This window comes from Streptopelia decaocto (assembly GCF_964273445.1).
Source record: "Streptopelia decaocto genome assembly, chromosome: 26".
In the NCBI taxonomy this organism is placed as follows: Eukaryota; Metazoa; Chordata; class Aves; order Columbiformes; family Columbidae; genus Streptopelia; species Streptopelia decaocto.
In genome coordinates this window covers 2,153,079-2,168,637 of record NC_138681.1, presented here as the reverse complement: position 1 = coordinate 2,168,637, position 15,559 = coordinate 2,153,079, and the positions used below count along the sequence as shown (strand labels likewise).

The following is a 15,559-nucleotide window of genomic DNA, read 5'->3' as shown; positions in this document are numbered from 1 at the left end:
GAAAAACACCTGCGGAGCATCTTGCAATCAAATTAACCAGATCTCTCCTTTTTCTCTCCAAAGCAGCTCCGCTCTCCCGTTTCTGTGCAGGCGAAGCTCCAGCCGGCTCCCCGAGCGGTGCAAATCCTGCCTGTGTAGGAGTAGCTGCTGATTGGGAGCAGCCCAATTTCAAGGAACTCCCAAAAGTTACCAGGCTTAACGTCTTGCTGAATCAGAGCGCAAGATCCAGAGCGGCTCCAGGCTCTGGAGGAAGCAAAGATCTGAGTTTCTGAAGCCAGGACCTCTTTGCTGTGCACGCCAACCTCCATCCCCCTCCTGCAACCCTCCTCGAGACGCTGTCCGCAATCCCTGGCTCTAATAAAAGGGCCCAGCACCTTCCCCATTGCCCAGCCTGTTAAACCTGCACAAACTGAGCCCAGCGCACACGAAAAACCCTCTCCTGGGTGAGGTCCTTATCACCCATGAGTCAAGGCCGCCTCCCAGCCGCGGCCCGACCCATCCCGAGCGCCGATGCGATGGGAGGCGCCGGAGCTCTGCAATGCGGATCCGGCCACGTGCCGCCACGCTTTGCACCCTGAAAAAAGGGCTGGAGCCCCCCCAGCCGTGGCCCTGGGGATCGTGACCCCCTGCCAGGCTGCCCTGGCGCTGCTCACTTGATCCCGTCGCTTCCCCGCCTGATCCCCTCCCGGTTATCCTCTGCTCCACTTTAATGCCAATCGTTGGCCGGCAGCCACTCGGCTCCGGAGGACGCCTTGTTTCCCGGTTATGCAACACACGGCTGAGCTCTTCGCCTTTCACTGCGAGGGAGTTTTGGGAGGCTGGGCTGGGAGCCCCGTTTGGGGAGCGGGCAGGTCCTGGGGTGCCCCAAATGGAAACCGAGAGGCGGCAATGTTGCCCATGGGGCTGCTCCCCATTCCTAATTGCTCTTTGTCCTCTCCCCAGCACCCCGGTGCTCCGGTGGGGTCCAGCCCTGCTCCCCTTCCCCATACACTCCTCCACATTGCGAGAAGAGCTCGCGGCGTCCTCCCGGTGTGCCCGGCACAGCGTCTCGGCCGCCGGAGTCATTAATGACACTCTGAGCAGCGGTCGCAGCCCCGTTTCACATCACTGTGCCATCTACACAGAGTCCCATTTGTTTCTCCCCAAGGGACAGAGAAGCACAAGCGCCCTGGACAGAACAGCGCGGCACGGGCATGGTCCCCGGTCCCTGCACCCCAAGGGGCTGAGCCCCCCAAGCCCGTGCAGCCCCGTTTCCCCTCTCCCGTGCACAGAGGCAGCGCCGTGGCTTCTCGGCGATGGGTTTATCCGCTCCACCGCAGACCGGCTTTCATGCGGGAGAGCTTTGAAGATAAGCGAGGACTGCGAGAGCGGGGATTTAAGGCTCAGGCTGCCACGCTGGGGATGCTATTCCGGGGCTGCCATCCACGGTGGGGTCTGAACCACAGGCTGGGTGGCCGACTGTGCTACCGGCTCATTTTGGGGTGGGTCTGTGCCTGCTGCCGGTGCCCCGGGTGGAGGAGAAGCCTCCAAGCTACAACAGGGTGTCCAAACACCCCCTTCCTCGCTGCAGCTGGGACCTCCAGCCAAGGCTGGTTGTGGATCCATCCATCCATCCATCCATCCATCCATCCATCCATCCATCCAAGACCTGGCCGGTACCCACCGAGTTATCGGGGGGAAGGTTGGGACGCAGAGGACACTTTGTTCCCTGTTCTCCCCTTAAATTATCCTGCCATGTATAGTAGATCTCAGCGCTATTTTTAGGCCTGGCTTGTTGAATTATTGAGAGCGGTTTTGAAGGATCTCTTGAAGGCGAGGAGACGAGCACCCGCGGGTGCTCACCGGGTTCCTTCATTGCGGAGGCTGCTCGGCCACAAAGCGCCGGGCAGAGATGGGGCCGTGGTGGCCAATGTTCCCCTTTGCCACACCAATTTTGCCACACCAGCTTCGGGGATGGTCACAGGGATGGGATTGGGAATGGCTGGGTAAAGAACCATCACTGCAGCAATAACAACCTCCTGTGCACAAGAGAAGCTGCAACAAGAGCAAACCTGGTCCCCAGAAGGACACTTTGCCAGCACAAGGGACAACGTGCACGAGCCGTCAGAGCTGGGAAACACTGGGTCCCAGCCAGCAAAACCAACCACCAGGAACCCATGCAGCCCAGAACTCGCCATTTTTATTTTTAACTAAAAAGGCCGCTTTCCGCACCGAATAACGACCTTATTCTCAGCTCGCCGAGTGGAATCACAATGGCAGATTTTTTTTTTTTTTAAGACAAATTCCTTTCATGTTTCCACTTACAAAAAGCCAAACAGAGGATGGCCTTTATTTGAGATTAAAGGGCTGTGGTCAACTTGAAGTCTGCTGAGATTTCAGCAAAATGATACATAATGAGGTAAGAGCCGGGTACTCACCTGGCATCGGCTGCCGCGGCTTTATTCTCTGCAGTTTTGTAACACCTATTTGTACCTGCCCGCAACCTGGCCCGGAGACTTCAAGGAACACGTTGATTTACCGCGGCTGCCTGGCTCAGCCATCCAGGATTAACTCGCACCAGCTGAGGCCACGGGCTGCTCAGGGTGTCTGTGGTGCTGTGTGCGTTCCCTAAGGAAGCAAGATGTGTATAAGCATGGATTTGGGCTCTTCATCCTCCCCCCTCTCAGCCCTATTGGGTACAAAGATATTAATTTTAATAGCGTAGATATTAAGGTGCTAAAGGTTGCATGGAAATAAGTATCCTCTATGAGAGACCCCATACTTAGAATCATTTTGGTTGGAAAAGCACCTCAAGATCATGGAGTCCAAGCGTTACCCACCGCTGTCCCTGCCCCATGTCCTGAGAACCCCATGTCCGTCTGTCCAGCCCTCCAGGGATGGTGACTCCAGCACTGCCCTGGGCAGCCTGTTCAATGCCCCACAGCCCTTTGGGGAAGAAATTGTTCCTAAATCCACCCTCACCCTCCCCTGGCGCAACTTGAGGCCGTTTCCTCTGCTCCTGGCGCTTGTTCCTGGGGAGCAGAGCCCGACCCCCCTGGCTCCAAGCTCCTTTCAGGCAGTTCAGAGATCAGAAGGTCTCCCCTCAGCTCCTGTTCTCCAGCTGAACCCCCAGGTCCCTCAGCCGCTCCATCACACTTGTGCTCCAGCCCCTCACCAGCTCCGCTCCCTTCTCTCCACTCGCTCCAGCACCTCAAGGCCTTTCTTGGTGGGAGGTGATCCCGCCACCCCTGGGGCCGCCATTCTGAGCCCTGAGGTGATTCTGGTGCCGCCATTTTGAGCCTTGTCCTGAGGGGCACAAAACTGCCCCCAGCATTCGTGGTTTGGCCTCCCCAGGTCCCAGCACAGGGACGGTCGCTGCCCTGTTCCTGCTGGCCACACCAGTGCTGGTACCAGCCAGGATGCTGGTGGCCTTTTTTGGTCACCTGCGCCAGGGAGGACAGCAGGAGGGAAAGACTCCATACCAGACATCACCACAGTGCAGGGTGGATGCCTCAACGCTGGGAGAACCTTTGGTCCAAGACCCACAGAGACCCCCCTCATCCAACCCCTCTCCCCGAAGAGCTTAAGCGAGTGATCCCACCTCGCCAGAATGTGCCAAAAACTGGCCCAAAGTGGTTTCTGTGCCCAGGGATGGTGTGGTGAAGCTAAGCTGGGTTGGGCTGGGCTGGGCCTGGCACGGCAGAGCCGATCCTGAGCCGGACTGGGCTGCTCTGGCGAGCACAGGTTTCGGGGGGGGGGAGCACGAGTTGTCATCCCCTGCTCCTTAACACCCTGACAAGCTTATAACTATTTCATTTGTTACACTGTGAACCTTTTTAAATTAATGAACATAAGGTTGTCATGGTTGCTGTGGCGACGACACGTTGCCGGGGCAACAGCAGCGATGCAGAGCCTGCGGAGTGTAATCAGGGGTCAGGCTGACGATGGAGCCGGGATGCGCGTGGGGGCTGCGGGGAGGGGAGCGAGCCCCGGAGCTCCCACCCACCCGCTGCCCCTCTGCTGCTCTCCAGCCCCCAACACCAGCACCGAGAGGTGGGGAAGCCACCATTGCAGCATTTCCCCGCCATGGCCGCGCTCGCCCCAGGGAGCAGAACGGCCGCGGTGACACCGTTGGTGTCACCAGCCCAAAGGATGCGTGGGTGGCAGGTCAGAGAGGGGATTGTCCCCTCTGCCCCGCTCTGGTGAGACCACTCTGCAGTGCTGGGCCGGCTCTGGGTCCCCAGCACAGGACATGGAGCTGCTGGAGAGGGGCCAGAGGAGCCACAGGAATGATCCGAGGCTGGAGCAGCTCTGCTGGGGGACAGGATGAGAGTTGGGATGTTCAGCTGGAGAAGAGAAGCTCCGGGGAGACCTTAGTGCGGCCTTTCTGGACTTAAAGATGGGACAGACTATTGAGCCGGGCCTGTTGTGATAGGACAAGAGTGATGGTTTTAAACTAAAGGAAGGAGATTCAGGCTGGATAGAATGAAATTGTGGCCCTGAGGGTGGTGAGAGCCTGGCCCAGGTACCCAGAGAGGTGATGGATGAACCATCCCTGAGACATCCCAGGCCAGGCTGGACGGGGCTCTGAGCACCCTGAGCTGGTGACGATGTCCCTGTCATGGCAGGGGGGGCACAGGGGGAGCTTTAAACATCCCTTCAACCCAAACCATCTGTGATTCTATGATTCTAAGATGCATGTGCTCCCTTTGAGCTCGACCCTGCTAATGGGGACGACGACAGGCTCGTAGACCCCAGCCCCTGGTCACGCCATCCCACGGTCACACTGTCCCACGGTCACACTGTCCCACGGTCACACTGCCCTTTCTTCCATCCCCCCCAGGTCTGTCTGGGTCTCCAGCCCCCACCCCACAACGAGTGTCCACCAGACCAAGGGTACCCAAGGCAGAACAGATATGGCCCTGGCGCAAAATCACACCCGGGGGGTCCCCTTGGAAGGGACACGGGCACACGGGGGTGGTTTGGGAACAGCTCACCTTGCTTTGCTATTCCCATGGGGCAGGGACTGGAACCAGGGACCAGGACAGCTTGTCCCCCCACCTCATCTCCCCATGCTGCGAGTTCACCGGCTGCATGTCACACAGAACAGAGGAGATTTTGCAGCCATAAAACTCTTTCGATGCATTTATTTGCCCGGCTGGAAAAGAGTGGGGAAGGAGGGGGCAACCGAACACCTCTGCAAAAATAAACCTCACTGCATTTCAGAGCAGGAAAACGCCTTTGGGAGATCGCCAGGGCTCCGAGCTCCTCCTCCCCCATCCCAGCAGGACCCCCAGCCCCCTCGCTCCCTGGGGTGCGACTCCGCAGCGCCCCGGCGCCGCACAGATGCCGCCGCGTGTGTGGCGCCGTGTCCATGGGGCTCACACGTCGGGGAGCGGTGGGTCAGGAAAGTGGGAGCCCACTGGGGCGCAGGGGGGCCTCCCTGCCCCCCGGGAATTCGGCGAAGAGACAGGACGCACCCTGAGGCGCTGGGATGAGGGGAGTGGGGTGCAGGATGGGACCCGTCCCCTGCTGTCCCCTCCCCAGCGCAGGGTGCGGTGGCGACACGACCAACCCTTCATCTCCCCAAGACCAAAACCAGAGGGTGTGAGCGGGAGAAAAATGGGGTGGGGAAGGCAAGTTTCGGGGCTGGGGATTTCTGTCCCTCCTGGGAAGGGAGCTCTGGGCTCGTCCCGGGGCTGCGGGCACAGGGGAGGGTGGCTCTGTCCCCAGCAGCGCTCCGGGACACTCCGATGTCCCTGAGATGCGCCCATTCGAGGTACATCTGGCCCAACCTCTTGTGCGCAGACACCCAGCGACGGGAAAGCGGGTGGTGGGTACAAACACAACTCCCTTTCCAGCCCCAGATATATTTCCTTATCTATCTTTTGAAGGCAACTTGGTGCTGGGTGGGAGGAACGACCCGTCACGGGTGGGCAGCGACATCCCACCCTTTGGGGCTTGTGGTTGCTGGGGACACACGTGTCCCCGAGCTGGACTCATTGCGCCCAAGTTTCATCAACACCCACACGTGCGCGATGCTGTACTGCGGCTCTTTCAGAACCCTTCCAGCTCTACCGCCTGTCAGGGAAATGTCTAAATATTTCTATTTTCCCCAAATACATTTTCCAGCAGAATGGGAAAGAGGGAAATTTAAAAAGAAATCATGCAAACATTGAAATCCGCGTTAGAGTTTGAACAAAAGCAGCGTCGCGTAATTGAGAGGATGATGCACCCCCAGGCGCCCAAGGGATGGATCCACGCGCCTCTCTCGGGGCTTTGCTGGGTTTTTTTGTACCATAAAACCCTATTTCCATCCTGTCGATGGGGGGTGAAGGATGTGGAGTCCCAGGGGACGATTTTCTGTGTTATCTCCTGTGGGTATCCAGCATCAGCCCAAAAACAGGGACCAGAGCGGAGCCTGGCTCCGTGTGTGTCCCAGATAACGCTGTCACCCCACAGAAACCAGAGGCCAAGGGGTGAAGGGGATGAGATGTCAGAGCCTCCTGATGGCTGTGAAAAGCAGGACAGTGACGCCCAGGAGGGACGAGTGTCCAGGAGACCTTCCCGGCTGGCCCAGCTCTGCTCAGCATCACTCGCCATCAGCCGCCGGGGGCTGCAGCGAAACCTCACCGGGTCCCTCCCTCCCACCCCACGTTTCCCAGGGGGCTGCGTGTGTCACAGTATCACAGTATCACAGTATGTTTGGGATTGGAAGGCACCTCAAAAGCTCATCCAATGCAATCCCCCCATGGAGCAGGAACGCCCAGGTGAGGTCGCACAGGAACATGTCCAGGCGGGTTGGAATGTCTGCAGAGAAGGAGACTCCACAACCCCCCTGGGCAGCCTGTTCCAGGCTCTGTCACCCTTACTGAGAAGAAGTTTCTTCTCAAATTTAAGTGGAACCTCTTGTGTTCCAGCTTGATCCCATTACCCCTTGTCCTACCATTGTTTGCCACCCAGAAGAGCCTGGCTCCATCCTCGTGCCACTCACCCTTTAGATATTTATAAACACTAATAAGGTCCCCCCTCAGTCTCCTCTTCTCCAAACTAAAGAGCCCCAGCTCCCTCAGCCTTTCCTCACACGGGAGATGCTCCACTCCCTCCAGCATCTTGGTGGCTGCGCTGGACTCTCTCCAGCAGTTCCCTGTCCTGCTGGAGCTGAGGGGCCACAACTGGACACAAGATTCCAGGTGTGGTCTCCCCAGGGCAGAGCAGAGGGGCAGGAGAACCTCTCTGGACCCAGCTGGTCTCCCATCCAAGCACTGACCGGGCCCGACCCTGCTTAGCTTCCCAGATCAGATGAGGTGGGGCGTTCTCAGGGTGCTATGGCTGTATATATTACATGTATGTGTGTATGTATATATATATCTGTTCCCCCCCCCAAGTATATCCTGATAGTATCTGAACTAAACCCTTTATTCAAGGGCAGAGCAGAGGGGCAGGAGAACCTCTCTGACCTACTGACCACCCCCTTCTAACCCCCCCCAGGTCCCATTGGCTTCCTGGCCACAAGGGCCCAGTGCTGGCTCATGGTCCCCCTGCTGTCCCCAGCACCCCCAGCTCCCTTTCCCCTACACTGCTCTCTAATATCTAATTTCCCAACCTATACTGGAACCTGGGGTTGTTCCTGCCCAGATGCAGGACAGTGTGTCCCCTGTCTGAGTACGGCAAGAAAACACTTATCTTGGCAAGGGGGTCATTTCTAGAGGTCAAAATATGACCCCATAGCCAAACCACAGCTTCCCCTTCCAGCAGCACCGGAGTCAGCATCATGTGCCTGGCGTGGGCAGCTCTGGGGAGGAAAAGACCAGCCAAATCTGCTCCAGCGCCGTCAAGGCTAATTAAACAGCAAATGCATCTGTTCCCAAAGGATTCGGTGCTTTTGAGCTGCAGCTGCGCTGACCTGCGACGCGACCTGTTGTCGCCTCTCTCACGGCGGCTCAGCGCCCCAAAACCTGGGTGCTGTGGGTGACCCCCTGGGGATCACGGGCTGCACCCCGGGGGCGCTCACCCGCTGCTCTGCCCCGTCCACGCTCACTTTATACCGATTCCCTGCCCTAAAGTCAGAGTCACCCGTGCAGGAGGCACCTGCGCATCCCCGGGCGCCAGGGACTAATCCTGTTTTATGGATTAAGCATTTTGCCACGTGATGGGTTGGAAATAGCACCCGGCTCCCTTCCCCGCTCTAACCCCACCAGGGCCAGAACCCCAGTTTTATCATGTCAGCCCTCATCGCGGGGTTTTGCTCCTTCCCTTCCCATTGCGGTTTCTCCGGCGCAGCTCCGGCACCACCTGGTCCCGCTCCCCGGCGCCGGGCACGGCCGAGCGCCCACCTAATCCCCCTGATCCTCGCTGCTGCCTCCGCGTGCAAAGCCCTTATCGAGCTCCTTGTCTGACTCGGGAGCAGCGATAACTCTCCATCTCCCACCCCAATCTCCTCCATAGGCTATTTTCTTCCTGCCCAGAGTTGATTTCTCTCACCTAATTGCCCGGAAAGCTCTTTTCCCTTCCTCTAATCAGTCTGGAGCAGACTTTCTCTAGATAATTGTGCCGAGACCTGATCGCTCTTCTCATCTCTGTCTCTCCAACACTCCCATTTCTTCACTAAACTCATCTGCTGGAGCTGTGTTCTTGGTCTAATTATTTCAAGGCTCTGTTGAGTTACTTAATTGCTTGCTCGCCTGGCACATGTATCTGAAAGCTCCCGAAGCATCTGGGACAGGACTCGGGTCTGAGTTACCCCAATATAACGCATTGCCAGTGAATAAACCTCCTCCAGGTGTGCGACCTTGCGAGCGCAGAGCAAAGCCCGCTTAAAAACAACAAATAAATCATCCGAAATGAAGGATTTGCTGCTTCTCTTGGGCCTGGAGATGCTTTGCCACGTCCCACGAGGGGTTGCACAGGCCTCACGCCAGCCCCAGCTGATGAGAAACTCATCTTTAGGCCAGGCTGTGGGTTTACCAGTTCTAACATCAAGCTGAAATAGCCCACTAAGCTCAGCCCAGCGCCCCAGGTCCCCCCAGGCTTTGGGGGACCCAGCCGGGTCATCATCCCCATAGCAGGAGCTTGGTTTTAGCGGCTCCGCTCCCCTGTTCTCGTTATCACCCAACCTCGTCCTCTTCCCAGCCTAATTGATCCACTGTTTTGCTTTCTTATCAAATTGCTCTCAGCCTCTGATGCTCCTTTAATCAATTCTCAGCCCTATCTGTACCAGGACCGCTGGGAGACCTTTCTGTGCAGCCACCACTGTATCTAATCACTCGGGGACTTTACCTAATTGGTGTAAAACCTGATTTCTTTCCCTAATCGCTCCAAGGCTCTGATTCACTTATCTAATCGCTCCAAAGCCCAGCCTTGCACACCTCTCCCTATCTTCCTCCGGGGGTTTTCCCCCCCGCAGGTGGCTCTGCTCTCTTGACTCCCTAATCCCTCGAGCGCTTGATCTCTTTAACTAATCCGGCCAAGATTTGGCACCGCGGCTCGGCTGCTCCCCTAACCCACCGCCGAGCGATGTCTGCCCGCCTTTCCCCATCCGCGGCAAAGCACAGGGTGGCTTTGCGCCTCCTCCTCCTCGCCACCGGTCTCCGGGGAAGGTGACAGTCCCCAGTGGGTTCCCTCGGGGTGCGATGGCCGCCCAGGTGTGTCTTGCAGCCCCCCAAGTTTCACCCCCACCAGAGGAATCTCCCCTCTCTGCCGGGACAGGGCGCTCCAGTTCAACCAGTTCCCACCCTGCTGCACCCACTGGGCTGGGCACGGGGAGGGGACAGCGATGGGACAGCGATGGAGGTGAATGGCAGCCCAGCCTTTGCCTCATTGCGTTTGCAGTATCACAGAACCCCAGAATGTGAGGGGTTGGAGGGTTGAAAGCTCATCCAGTGCAATCCCCCCATGGAGCAGGAACACCCAGCTGAGGTTCCACAGGAAGGTGTCCAGGGGTTGGAATGTCTGCAGAGAAGGAGACTCCACACCCTCCCTGGGCAGCCTGGGCCAGGCTCTGCCACCCTCACCCCAACAAGTTGCTTCTCATCTTCCAGCGGAACCTCCTGTGTTGCACTTTGCACCCATTGCCCCTTGTCCTGTCCCTGGTTGTCACCAGCAGAGCCTGGCTCCATCCTCCTGACACATCAGCCTTAGCGCCGAATGGGACCCGGCGCTGTCCCCGCGGGCTGCAGCCGGGCTCGCCGAATCCCCCTCTTTCCTCCTGGTGAGTCACGTCCGCTGATTCAAGCAAAAGAAGGCAACGGGGAAAATATTCACGCGCGCCAGCCTGGCAGGATCCCAAGGCTGAGGACGGGGTGGCAGGAGCAGAGGGGACATTCCTTTTAATCATTTAGTTTTCCCTGGAGTTTCTCCGAAGGAGAGCGAGTCCTCCCAGCCCCGCTCACCGCACCACGCAGCCCAACCCTCCCATAAGACCCCAGGCCTTGCTCGACCTCATGCCGGCGGTTTCGGCGCTGGGACTCATTCTTTCCCTTGGAGCGTCGGAGCTGAGCAAACCCTCCCGTTCCCGCGCCGGGGGGGTCGGTCGCTCCTGCCTCGGCGGGAGCTGCGCGGGGTGACTCAGCTGCTCCCTTCTCAGCCCCACATGGAGTTTCTGGGGGTGGGAAGCGCTGCCCCCCCATCCTGGGAGCTGGATGCAGCTGCAAGTCCCAGCTCTGTGCTCTTATCGCTTTGGTTTCCTTGTCCCGGAGAGCTGGGCTGGGGCTGCGGCCGGGGATGCTGGAGGAGGGGATGGAGCTGGGGGTGAAGGCGGCGGGGAATTTGGGCTCAGCTGGGATAGAATAGAGCTGGGGCCTGATCCTTGCTCCATGTGGAAGGTGAATCTCTGCGCTTTAGGAGTTTTCAGCCCCTCATCAAAGTTTTCCCACACGCCCGGGGTTTTTATTCCCCTTGCCGTGGCTCCGGGTGCCACCGGAGCGCCCCGTGCTGCCGGGGACGATGGAGCCGGAGCAGGCGGGTCCCCAGCGCGGCGCTGGGAGCGCGTTCCCAGAACCCGGCAGTGGGAATCTGGTGTGTTTATTTGCAGTCCGGTGCTGACCCTGGGGCCGGAGGAGAATGAGTCAGCGTCCAGTCCAGCGCAGGATTCCTCACCAGGCCTCTCCTTTCAGTTAAAACAAGCGCCATTTGGAGATGCGGCAATTAAATCGTTTAATTAAATGGGCACCTTTAACCAGGCTGCCACCTTTCCATGCCAGAACTCCTTGTGCAAAGCAGAATGGAAAGCAACAGAACCCTCAAAATGTTGGAGAAGGTCTCCTCTCAGCTCCTGTGCTTCAGCTGAACCCCCCAGGTCCTTCAGGTGCTCCCATCACTTTGTGCTCCAGCCCCTTTGGTTCTCCTTGCAGGAATAACCACCAAAACACTGTGCTCTGGAGGCTCCGGGAGGACGGTTCCCATGTAGAATCAGTCGTAGAATCAGTCGTAGAATCAGTCGTTTTTTTCGGAAAAGTCCATCAAGATCATGGAGTCCAACCATCCCCCACCCCTGTCCCTGCCCCATGTCCTGAGAACCTCATGTCCGTCTGTCCAGCCCTCCAGGGATGGTGACTCCAGCACTGCCCTGGGCAGCCTGTTCAATGCCCCACAGCCCTTTGGGGAAGAAATTGTTCCTAAATCCAACCTCAACCTCCCCTGGCGCAACTTGAGGCCGTTTCCTCTGCTCCTGGCGCTTGTTCCTGGGGAGCAGAGCCCGACCCCCCCTGGCTCCAAGCTCCTTTCAGGCAGTTCAGAGCTCAGAAGGTCTCCCCTCAGCTCCTGTTCTCCAGCTGAACCCCCCAGGTCCCTCAGTCTCCATCACCCTTGTGCTCCAGCCCTTTCAGTTTTCCTGCTGCAGCTTCCAAAGGGTTAACACGCATCCCTAGTGCTGCCCTGGTTGCACAGAGGGTTCCAGATCCCCAGGGGCAACATCTTCACCCACCTCCTGATTGCTCTGCATTGCTGGGCTCCGGCTCTGATGGATGCCAGCCCTGCACAGCCCCGGGGCTGCAGGAGGGACCCAGGGGCTTTGGGAGCATCCTCATCCTCCCCGAGCCCGCCCTCAGCTCCTCCACCACCCTGCCCCACGTCCCTCGCTGCCCACGCAGCCGCAGCCACCTCCACCCCGCGCTGCGAAGCAGAATGAGACGGAGCTACAGGAGATCGAGAGCAATTTAACCCCCGGTTCGGTGCGCTGTTCCAGAGGAACGACTCCGGTTCTGGCTGCGTCCAGGTGAACCCACACACCGCGTCACCCAGGCAGCCCCTCTGGTGAGCTGTGCACGGTGCCGCACGGCACCAGCCACCCTGCTATGATAGAGCTGCTTTACCACCTTTCTTTGGATATAAGCTGAGCCCAGATACTCCCCAAGCACCCCAAGGAACAGCCGGGCCGGCTGCTTTCCCTATGGAACCCATCAGACACATAAGCCATGTTTTCTTTGCTAATCTCAGATCTGGGTTCCTCTGTGGGGACACAAATGCGACCCCATAAAATCCCCTGCCCCAAAGCCCCCCAGCCCCACCAGCTTATTGCACCGCTCTGGTATCTTGGCCCTGCAGAGCTGAGCCCCAGCTCCTCGCCATGGAGCGCGGGTACCAACGATGCTCCGGGCTGGCACGTCTTCCCAGGGTTGCCAAAGCAACCGCGGAAACACAACAAACAGCAACAACACGCAGCAGACAGTCGGCAAACATTCCCCTCTTATTTGCGCTCCGTTGGTGCTTTTCCCCCTCTCCCACGAGGAAGCTGCTGCCATCGGAAGGGAACAACAATATTATTCTTCAAGCCCGCGCCATCCCAGCGGGAGCCGCGTTGCAAAGCCCGTGGTGCCAGGAACGCGGCTCCTTCTGGGGAGAAACCCGGCAAATCTGTGCCGAACCCCGAGCCGCAGGCTCGAGGAGCTCACGTACCTCCTGGGCGCCGCAGGCATGGTCTTTGGAACCAAGTGACCAGGGCTGTGCTGATGCCAGGTTGGCCAAATAAGGTGAATCCGTCCTCCTGGGCACTGCGGAGCTTCCCTGGGCCATTGGGGCGTCCTGGCCTCAGGGTGTAGCCGGTACAGTCCAACCCTGTGGATTTTTGCATCAGCTTCTGTCCAAGGGTGTGTTTGGGGCTCAGCACCCTATAGCACAGAGCAGGGAGGATGTGAGCATCCTCGAGGCTGAAGCAGGAGCAGGCAGAGGATGTGGCTGCGGCACTGGGTGCAGGGACACCCCATGCGCAAGGACATCCCGGTGCAGGGACATCCCGGTGCAGCGACACCCTATGTGCAAGGGCACCCCGTGTGCAGGGACACTGCAGCCCAAGCTCCGCAGCCGCCTTGGCGATGGGATTAGTGGGCGCAGCGTGGGGCACACGGGGACACAGAGGGACACGGAGATGATGGAGTGGAGCATCTCCCGTGTGAGGAAAGGCTGAGGGAGCTGGGGCTCTGGAGCTGGACAAGAGGAGCCTGAGGGGGGACTCATTGCTGGGGATCAAGATGGAAAGGGGCAGTGTCAGGAGGATGGAGCCAGGCTCTGCTGGTGACAACCAGGGACAGGACAAGGGGCAGTGGGTGCAAAGTGCAACACAGGAGGTTCCGCTGGAAGATGAGAAGCAACTTGTTGGGGTGAGGGTGGCAGAGCCTGGCCCAGGCTGCCCAGGGAGGGTGTGGAGTCTCCTTCTCTGCAGACATTCCAACCCCTGGACACCTTCCTGTGGAACCTCAGCTGGGTGTTCCTGCTCCGGGGGGTTGCACTGGATGAGCTTTCCAGGGCCCTCCAACCCCTGACATCCTGTGTGATGCTGTAACCAGGTGAAACACAAGCCTCAGAGGGAGCCCAAACCTCCCCCTTTCTCCCCATCCTCAAACGTCACCTTTCGGGATGGTTTTGCAGCAGCTCAAGGTGGGAATGGCCTTTCCTCCCTGTCCCAGCCTTGGCCAGCACCACACAGCCCCCAGCAAGCCCTGTGTCCCGGGCAAAGCCCCCAGGGCAGGGAAGAGCCCAAGGGCCATGCATACGAGGACAAGTCCCCTGCGCCCATGTGCCCCAGTCCCACATTGAGCCTGTGTGCCCCGGGATCGGTGCCACCGCTCCATCCCCCCAGCCAGGACCACAGCACAGGCACAAAACAGTGGCATCTGGCACCCCACGGCGCCACAGGGCACCTGGAGCACCCACAGTACATGGCCCTGCAGGCACAGCACCCACAGCCCGTGTCTGGGCGCCAATGGCCACGGCGCTTTCCCCGGCTTGCAATGACATCTAGTGGAGGTGCCTCGGGGATTGCTCAGCTCCTGACAGGCCTGCTCGGCATCACCGGGCCTGCTCGGCGTTGCTCGGCCTCCCTGGCATCACCAGGCCTGGATTTCACCCTCCAAACTCCTTTTTGAAACCACAGAACCCCAGAATGTCAGGGGGTGGAGGGCCCTGGAAAGCTCATCCAGTGCAATCCCCCCGGAGCAGGAACACCCAGCTGAGGTTCCACAGGAAGGTGTCCAGGGGTTGGAATGTCTGCAGAGAAGGAGACTCCACACCCTCCCTGGGCAGCCTGGGCCAGGCTCTGCCACCCTCACCCCAACAAGTTGCTTCTCATCTTCCAGCGGAACCTCCTGTGTTGCAGTTTGCACCCATTGCCCCTTGTCCTGTCCCTGGTTGTCACCAGCAGAGCCTGGCTCCATCCTCCTGACACTGCCCCTTTCCATCTTGATCCCAGCAATGAGTCCCCCCTCAGGCTCCTCTTGTCCAGCTCCAGAGCCCCAGCTCCCTCAGCCTTTCCTCCCACGGGAGATGCTCCACTCCCTCCAGCATCTTGGTGGCTGCGCTGGACTATCTCCAGCAGTTCCCTGTCCTGCTGGAACTGAGGGGCTACAACTGGACACAAGATTCCAGGTGTGGTCTCCCCAGGGCAGAGCAGAGGGGCAGGAGACCCTCTCTGGACCCAGCTGGTCTCCCATCCAAGTACTGACCGGGCCCGACCCTGCTTAGCTTCCCAGATCAGACGAGATGGGGCGTTCTCAGGGTGCTATGGCTGCATATATTTTATATATATGTATATATGTTTCTCAAGTGTATCCTTATAGTGTCTGAACTAAACCCTTTATTCAAGGGCAGAGCAGAGGGGCAGGAGAACCTCTCTGACCTACTGACCACCCCCTTCTAATCCCCCCAGGTCCCATTGGCTTCCTGGCCACAAGGGCCCAGTGCTGGCTCATGGTCCCCCTGCTGTCCCCAGGACCCCCAGCTCCCTTTCCCCTACACTGATAAGAAGTAGCTGTGGATTATTATCATTATGCAGATCTTTTTACATCAGGCTCCCACTCCAGCCCCTGAACATCACAAATAAATAGTTTCAGTGTCAAATGCTGCTCCTGCAAAGCCAACAGCTGCTGGAGGAGATGGTGGCAAACCTGCAGGGAAAGGGCAGCTCTAATTCCACTGAAAGCAAGAAAAGAAAAGCAATATGAAACATGGCGATAGGTAATATACACCAGCAACCCCCAGAGCCCCCATCCCTGCTTGCGGCACAGCGCCCAACAGCTTAACCACATCCTGCTTGAGAACTGCAAGAGTGCTGCAGCTTGATCCCCATTCATTCCCCCAGCGATATAAT

General features: G+C 58.6%; 2 protein-coding genes across 2 annotated transcripts in view; both read left to right on the top strand.

Annotated features, from left to right (window-relative positions):
* The window catches only part of CRABP2 (cellular retinoic acid binding protein 2), a 355,112-nt gene that overhangs the window by 230,967 nt on the left and 108,586 nt on the right, over window positions 1-15,559 (top strand). The window lies entirely within an intron of this gene.
* The window catches only part of LAMTOR2 (late endosomal/lysosomal adaptor, MAPK and MTOR activator 2), a 74,894-nt gene continuing 61,762 nt past the window's right edge, over window positions 2,428-15,559 (top strand). The window contains exon 1 of the mRNA XM_082073425.1: window positions 2,428-2,432. The gene's annotated coding sequence lies outside the window, so the exon portion shown is untranslated. The remainder of the gene's footprint in view (window positions 2,433-15,559) is intronic.